Source organism: Cherax quadricarinatus, chromosome 54, assembly GCF_038502225.1.
Source record: "Cherax quadricarinatus isolate ZL_2023a chromosome 54, ASM3850222v1, whole genome shotgun sequence".
Classification (NCBI taxonomy): Eukaryota; Metazoa; Arthropoda; class Malacostraca; order Decapoda; family Parastacidae; genus Cherax; species Cherax quadricarinatus.
In genome coordinates this window covers 5,028,240-5,036,105 of record NC_091345.1, presented here as the reverse complement: position 1 = coordinate 5,036,105, position 7,866 = coordinate 5,028,240, and the positions used below count along the sequence as shown (strand labels likewise).

Here is a 7,866-nt window from a genome sequence, read left to right as displayed (position 1 = left end):
TACTTATGTATTATTTCCTTCTTCACATCTATGGTGTTTCTCACTTTCTTTACCACAGGGGTACCACTAGCAAGTTTCTTTGGGTCCATGGTAGCTTATTTCACAGTCCTACAAGCACTAAACACAATGAATTAATCGTAAAATATTTGAATGAGAGTGCAGGTTAGTGTTCACTCAAGCATCAACAAAGCCAGACTGGCTCGTGGCGCCTGCACAGGGACGCGGACAGAGCGGGCTGGTGGACAGGTCCAGTACCTGGTGGTTCAAAAATAGGGGTGAGCTCGATAACAGGGACAAAATTGGTTCAAAAAGAGCGGTCGATTTTTCGAAGAGTTCGATGAGCGATATGTTCGAAATCTGAGGTTCCACTGTACTCAGTTTAACAGAATGAAGTTTGTTATGGAGCAGATCAGACCAACATTGTTGCCAATGGGTGCAAAGATGGGTAGCAATTACAGCAAAATAGTCCGTGAATAGAACACCTCTATGTGAAACTGGGAGGTCATGTACTGCTGACCACGAAGTAGTGCCTGCCTGTTCATTGCCCTGTATGTCAACATGACCAGGGACCCAACAAAACACAATATCTCTGCGTTTGCTAGAGATATGGCATAACCAGGGGCTGAGGTGTATCAAATTTCTGTATAGCCTGTAAAGCACTAAGGGAGTAGTCTGAAACGACCATAAATGGTGACACAGTCTTAGATGCAATACGGGTAAGTGCTACAAGAATGGCATACAATTCAGCCATAAAAATCTAGCTGAGGGTAATAAATGCCATCGCACGACACTGTCTGGAAACACTGCTGCGAATTCAAAGCCATCAGAAGACTTAGAACCATCGGTGTACACCGCAATGGCATGAGAATGAGAGCAAAAGTGGTCAAGAAAAAGAGAGCAGAAAGCCACCGTAAGTAGTTGGGCTTTCACGCACGACAGTGGGACAGAACAGACACAAACAGCTTGAACTTCCCAATGAGGCAGGGAAAAATGAGACGCCACATGAACATAGAGAGGTGGTAACTGAAGAGAAGGGCGAATGTAGGCAGAGAGAAAAGGGATGGAGTAAACTGGGGTGATGAACAAATAAAGAACATCTACTAACATCAGTGGCTATCCTATATACAGAAGGATTGTAGAAGTCATGAGAGAGACTGAGTGCGAGTCAAAATGGGTAGGAGCACCTGTATTTAAAACATGAAGAGGATGAAAAGCAAGAAGAGTCTCCAACTGATCATCACGAGAGTTGCAGTGAGACCCTCCCCATGGGTGATGGTGAGTGTTAAAAATCACCCAACAAGATGGACGGCAGTAGAGAAGAAATTAAAAACGTGATATCAGAGATACAGAATGCACGGGAGGGAGAAAGAGAGAGCAAACTGTAAACCATCTGTATAAATAAATCCAAGTTGCAGTATTATGCAGCAGGAAACGAATAAAAACTTGCTGATACGGTATATCAACTCGCACAAGAAGCGTGCTTTCATTAACCCGTAAGCGGTCCAAACGTATATATACGTTTTTTCAACATTTGAAAGTATGTAAAAAAAAGTAGATCATCTTGTTTTTTTGCATTTGAAAATGTGTAAAAAAACTTTGATCTACTTTTTCTTTTTGTTATACAGTGGTCCCTCGTTTTTTGTAGTTAATCCGTTCCTGGAGTTGCTACTATTAACGAAATCTACGATATGTGAATAAATTTTCCCCATAAGAAATAATGTAAATACAATTAATCCGTTCTTGACACCCAGAAGTATTAAAACAAAATTTTTTTTACATGAAATATACATGTAGTACATAAACAATACAATGGGAAATGATGAATGAAACATTAACAGCATAACACTACCTTTATTGGAGATTCTTCTTAGTGTATGGGAGACTGGAGGAGGAGAGAGATTGGATTGTAGTATATAGTTTGGAAGGGGAATCCCTTTCCATCAACACCTCAGGTACCATTTGCTTTTCTGGGGTTGCTTCTCTTCTCTGTTTCTTAATGCCACTAGGACCACCTTGAGAGTCATTGGAGTCCTGTCTCGCAAAATAACTGTGGAGAGAGCTCTGTTTCTGGCGTCTCTTTAACACTTCCCTAAAATGGCCCAAGACTTTGTCACTGTACATGTTGCCAACATGGCTTGCAACAACCTTGTCAGGGTGATGTTTCTTCATAAAGCATTCCATCTTACCCCACATAGCAAAAATCTCTTTAATTTCTGAAGAAGGCACCTTCTTCCATCTCTCTTCCTCCTCCACTGCAGCAAGATTCTGAGCTGCAATCTGTTGCTGTTCCTGCTGAAGCTCTTGCAGCTCCTCAGTGGTGAGCTATTCGTTGTGGTCTTCCACCAATTCTTCCACATCCTCCAAACTGACATCCAATTCTTCCACATCCTCCAAACTCACATCCAACCCCATGGAACTCCCCAGTGCCACAATTGATTTAACAACAGACATAGGCTCAGTCCCAAACCCTTCAAAATCCCTCTTGTCGACACAATCTGGCCACAATTTTCTCCAAGCAGAGTTCAAAGTCCTGGTAGTCACTCCCTCCCAATCCATACCTATAAGGGTTATGCAATGGAGGATGCTGAAGTGTTCTCTCCAAAATTCCCTTAGAGTCAAGTGAGTGTCTGTGGTCACAGTCAAGCACCTGTGAAACATTGCTTTGGTGTAGTTTTTTTAAAGTTTGCAATGATTTGCTGGTCCATGGGCTAGAGGAGAGGAGTGGTATTCGGGGGCAAGAACTTTACTGTGATGAACCCAAACTCCTCGAAAATTAGGTCATCCAAGTTTGGAGGATGAGCAGGTGCATTGTCCATTACTAGCAGGCACTTGAGATCCAATTTTTTTTTCCAGGAGGTAATTCTTCACACTAGGGCCAAACACTTCATTGAACCACTCGATGAAAATTTCCCTCGTGACCCATGCCTTACTATTAAATTTCCAAAACACAAAAAATTTAGCTTCTCTCTTTTATGTGCGGGTTATTTGTGTACAATTTACTCTTCATAACATTGTTTTTCCTGAACACTCTGGGATTTTCAGAATGGTACACTAGTAATGGCTTCACTTTGAAATCCCCACTAGCATTAGCACAGAACATTAGCGTCAGCCTGTCTTTCATAGGCTTGTGTCCTGGCATTGTCTTTTCCGCCTGTGTAATGAAGGTCCTCTTTGGCATTTTCTTCCAAAAGAGGCCTGTTTTGTCACAATTGAACACTTGTTCAGGTTTCAGTCCTTCAGCCTCTATGTACTCCTTGAATTCATGCACATATTTTTCAGCTGCCTTGTGGTCCAAACTGGCAGCCTCACCATGCCTTACCATACTGTGTATGCCAGTACGGTTCTTAAATCTCTCAAACCAACCTTTGCTGGCCTTAAATTCACTCACATCACCACTATTTTCAGGCAATTTCTTTACCATATCCTTGTGCAACTGCCTAGCCTTTTCACAAATAATCGAAGTCATAAGAGTATCTCCTGCTAATTGTATCTCATTTATCCACACCAATAATAACTTCTCAACCTCTTTGAGTACTGGTGATCTCATTTTTGTCAGCATAGTTACCCCCTTTGCAACAACAGCATCCTTGATTTCCTTTTTCTTGGCCACTATGGAACATATGGTCGTGTAGGGTTTCTTATACATCCTGGCCAGTTCGGCCGCACTTGTGCCACTTTCATATTGTTCAATGATGTTTTTCTTAAATTCAATCGTATTTCTCACCTTCTTTACCACAGGCTTGGCACTAGGAGCTTTCTTTGGAGCCATGGTAGCTTAGTACTTGCAAGCACTAAAACGAGCGGAATATTATGAAATATTTCGTAGGAGCACGTGAGGGGACCTTCGCTCACTGGTAAACAATGCCAGACTGGCTGTCGCCCCGGCTCACACCGTGCGTACGCATCCCGGACGAACTACTACTCGCAAGTCAACCTATGAAAAGCAAGCCCATGTTTATACGAAAATATCTCTATGATTTCTGAAATCTATGATTCCCGAGAACTACGAAAAGCAAGGGACCACTGTATTTGAAAATATGTAAAAAACGTAGATCTACTTTTGTAGCACTACACATATGAACGTAGATCTGCTTGGACCGTTTACGGGTTAAATGATTCATCAGATAAAGGATCTGAAAAACGTAATAGCACGTAGCCCGAAACTGGGCGAATGACAGCAGAACAAATTTTGGGCTCTTGCAGCCTAACACATACTGGGGACAACTGGGAGAGCAACACTTGGAGTTCTCTTTGATTGCCCCTAAGGTCACGAATATTACATTGTAAAAAGACATTACGTACAGAAATAAAATTGGCAACAATAAGAAACGATAAAACCTATGGGCTTTTAGGATCTGTAAAGTCAATGTGTGGGGGTAACAGTAAGCATGTAAGCAAGGAAGAATGTGACTGTTGCAGAGGAATAGATTGTTGCGAGGGCCGTGAAATAGAAGGGGTAGGAGGAGTCGCATTGGTGTCCATTGGGGGTGTCGTCTAAGCAATATGTATAGCTGGAGATAGCGTCTAACGTCCCTGTTGTTAAGGAAGCCGACGATGCCACGATGTCATGGACAGGAGAGGTGTTGCAAGGAAAGGTCAGAGTAACTACAGAGGCAACTAAAGAGGTCTGAGGGGGGGTAAAGAGTATGAACCTGGAGAGATGTGTTGGCTGGGGTAGAAGAGGCCTGCAGTGTAACAGAAGAGGAGGGAGGTTGGAGTTTAACTATGGAGGAAGACGGGGGGGGAATAGGGAAAGAGGGGACTACACGAGGAGAGGGTGAACCTCTACCTCCCTGTGAGAGCTGGAAACGGGGTGAGAACGAGGCTTCGAGGTAGGAGACATATTCTGTGCAGGTGATGGATGTGCAGAAAATGTAGGTCTGCGAGGTCTCGTAGACTGGGAAGCAAGCGAGCGAGATGAAGTAGAAGTAAGAAGTGGTGCGGAGGTAGGAGTGTCAGAGGATAAAACTGCAAAAGAATTAGAAACTGGGGCAACCCCAGAAGACACAGATGCAGAGGGATTGGGAGGCAGAAGGACCGTTGAGGTTGGAGGTCTTTGGGCTACCCAAGCATACGAGACACAAGGAAGTTTACTTTGAAGGTGGAGCTGAGAGATAGCCATAGTGTAAGTGAGGCCCTCACTCTCCTTAAGATAATGGATCTCTCGTGGCAGCAGCATGAAAAGGAAGGATGAGGTTCCCTGCAATTGAGACAAGAGGGGGGAAGACTACAAGACGTACTGGAATGATCTGCTGCACTGCAGATCGGGCATTCCACCGCAGATCTGCAGTGTTTGGCGGGGTGTCCAAAACACCAGCAAGTATGACACTGTTGGGGAGTGGGAACTACTTGACGGACCTCTAGGCGATATCCTGTAATACAGACAGAGGACGGAAGTTCACGGCAGTCGAAGGTTAAACGAACGATGTTACTAGGAAAATGCCTCAGCCCATGAGCAGGCAGGATGTACGTATCTACCTTAAGAACAGGGAGGTTCTGAAGGGCTAATTGTTTTAAAATATCCTTGCCGCAAGACAAAAAAAAAATCACTCTGTACAATGGTATGCGGTAAGACCACAGTACCACTGCAAGAATTAAGAGTAGCCTGCTTACGAACGGTGGCTGGTTTGTTATCTATGGAAATGATGCGAGATAGAGCATGAGCTTGCTCTGAATTCTGCACCGTTACGACACGACGCGCACAGCTTCGAAGAGCATGGAAAGATATATTTCAGCCAACATGCCATAAGAGTTTTACCAATTCCGTGATCAGAAAGATAATAAGTTTGAGACATCGTTTGTAAAGAAAAGAATTTTGTCCATTGTATACTCATTAGTCCGGTATGCAAAGGCAGTAAATGTCGTGTAGGTCGTTTTTGAGTGGTCATCGACGAACTGTTGTCCATAGGTTGTCTTGGACGCTTAGGAGTAGAACCACTGGCGGTCTGACCCAAGGGAGGTTTGCAATCCAAGAACCATCACACTGTATTCGGGGAAGCCGGACACATTGTGAAAGGCGTGCTAGAAGCAGCAGCATGAACAGAAATGGGTAACGCCGCAGCACCTGAAGCAGATGAAGTCGAGAGAATGGTCCGATAACGAAGCCAGGTCAGAACAGGATGCGGGATCATTATGGGGCCTGGGAGGAGGAAGGGTTTCACAGGGCAAAGACTCCATAATAATAGGGGTATCTTCTGTAATATCTTCTTTCTTGTTATTTTAAGAAAAAAAAGAAAGAAGGAAAGAAAAAAAATGGGACAGCAGAGGGACAGTTGCTAGGAGGCATGGAGAGGCAGAAAGCTCCTCCCCATATCCGAGAGGGCCTCGAGCCCAGTGGCAGTGAAGATGCAGCGTGGAACCAGTGCCATACCCTACCCTTCACGCTAGTAAACCAGCGCTCCAGGATAGCAGCCTCACATCCACCGAGCTACCTCGGCGGACAAAAGAAAGGACAGTCGGAAACCTGTCACAAAGCATACCTCCTTCGCCTGCCACCCCCCAGAACCAACAGGCAGCTCCCAGAGATACACCCATCATCCAAAGGGCACCCTCCCCACGACCCGGAAATCCGGGAAGGGAGCAGGGCATCCTCAGACAATTCAGAGTCCATGGCAAACCACACCACCCCTGAGGGATCTCATGGAGGGGAACGAACCCCAGCATGTCACCCCACCTAGAAACCGTAATGCCAGAGGGGAGGACCCCAGAAGCTACAAATGGGACGGGAAAAAAGGGGAGGGTTGGGAGAGGGGAGGGAAGGGAAAAACGGAGGGTATGGGGAGGAAGGGATAGGGAAGGGAGGATTGGGGGGTACTTAGATTCGGTCTAAGGAAAGAGACGAAGGATTTGATTCCCGAGACCATGAGCCTCTTTGCCACATCAAGGAGCCCCCCTTGAAGAGGAAGTGATGAGAAAGAGGTGGAGGAAGACAACGAAAATGATGAGGAAGAGGTGGAGGAAGATGGTGAAAATGATGAGGAAAAGGTGGTGGATGATGATGATGATGATGATGAAAGTGATGAGGAAGAGGTGGAGGAAGATGGTGAAAATGATGAGGAAGAGGTGGAGGAAGATGATGGAGTGGCAGGTGCATTGTGGAAAGGAGTAAGCCCCAGGGTTAGGGAAAGTCTGGTGTTGATATAGGCAGCTTGTGGTAAGAAGCTCTCCTTACTCACCCTGATCAAGGCAAAAACTACTGATCAGGATCAGAACCCTGAGGTGTGTGGTCCCATGCTGAAGCATCCCATGAAGGCATCATGGGATGCTTCACAATCCATTGTGCTCAAGAGGAGACCCAGACAAGCCCATACATGAAGCCTGCCAGGTACTAAACTTATGAGTAAGAACCTGGTAAGGCACAAGGATAATCCAGAACAAACAAAAAGTCCCCTCCTACCCAAAAGAATGAACAGGCAGAGCATTGAGGATGATTAGTCTACTACAACAGATGAGAGGAAAAGCTGGAAAAATGTCTTCCCAGGCCTGAACACTGGAGAGGCCAGAGATATCCCAACACAGTACTGGCTCTCTCTGACATTTTTTGGGTTGTCAGGCACTTCCTCAGGTCAAAGAAAAAATCTGGTAGCTCCTGGGTCAGCAGAGAGAAGGAAGAGTAAAACTGCCTTGCTAAGCTATTCTCAAAGTGGCTGGCTGGAAAGTGCTGATTAATGTGACAGTGACCAACATAATTTTAATGTGAAATGTAAATGTGCCACACATTGTAACCCCAGCAAGCCCTGACACCACCCTGCCAACATCATATGTGACACCTTCAGCTACCTTGCCCACACCACCCATTATACCTCTAGTTATTCTGCCAACACTACATGTGGTACTACCAGCTCCAATGACAACCACCAGCTGCTT

The 7,866-nt window shown here is 45.1% G+C and overlaps 1 protein-coding gene across 15 annotated transcripts in view; it reads right to left on the bottom strand.

Moving 5' to 3' along the window:
* Positions 1-7,866, bottom strand: part of Ucp4A (Uncoupling protein 4A) — a 206,368-nt gene that overhangs the window by 20,329 nt on the left and 178,173 nt on the right. The gene's annotated exons all lie outside the window — the stretch shown is intronic.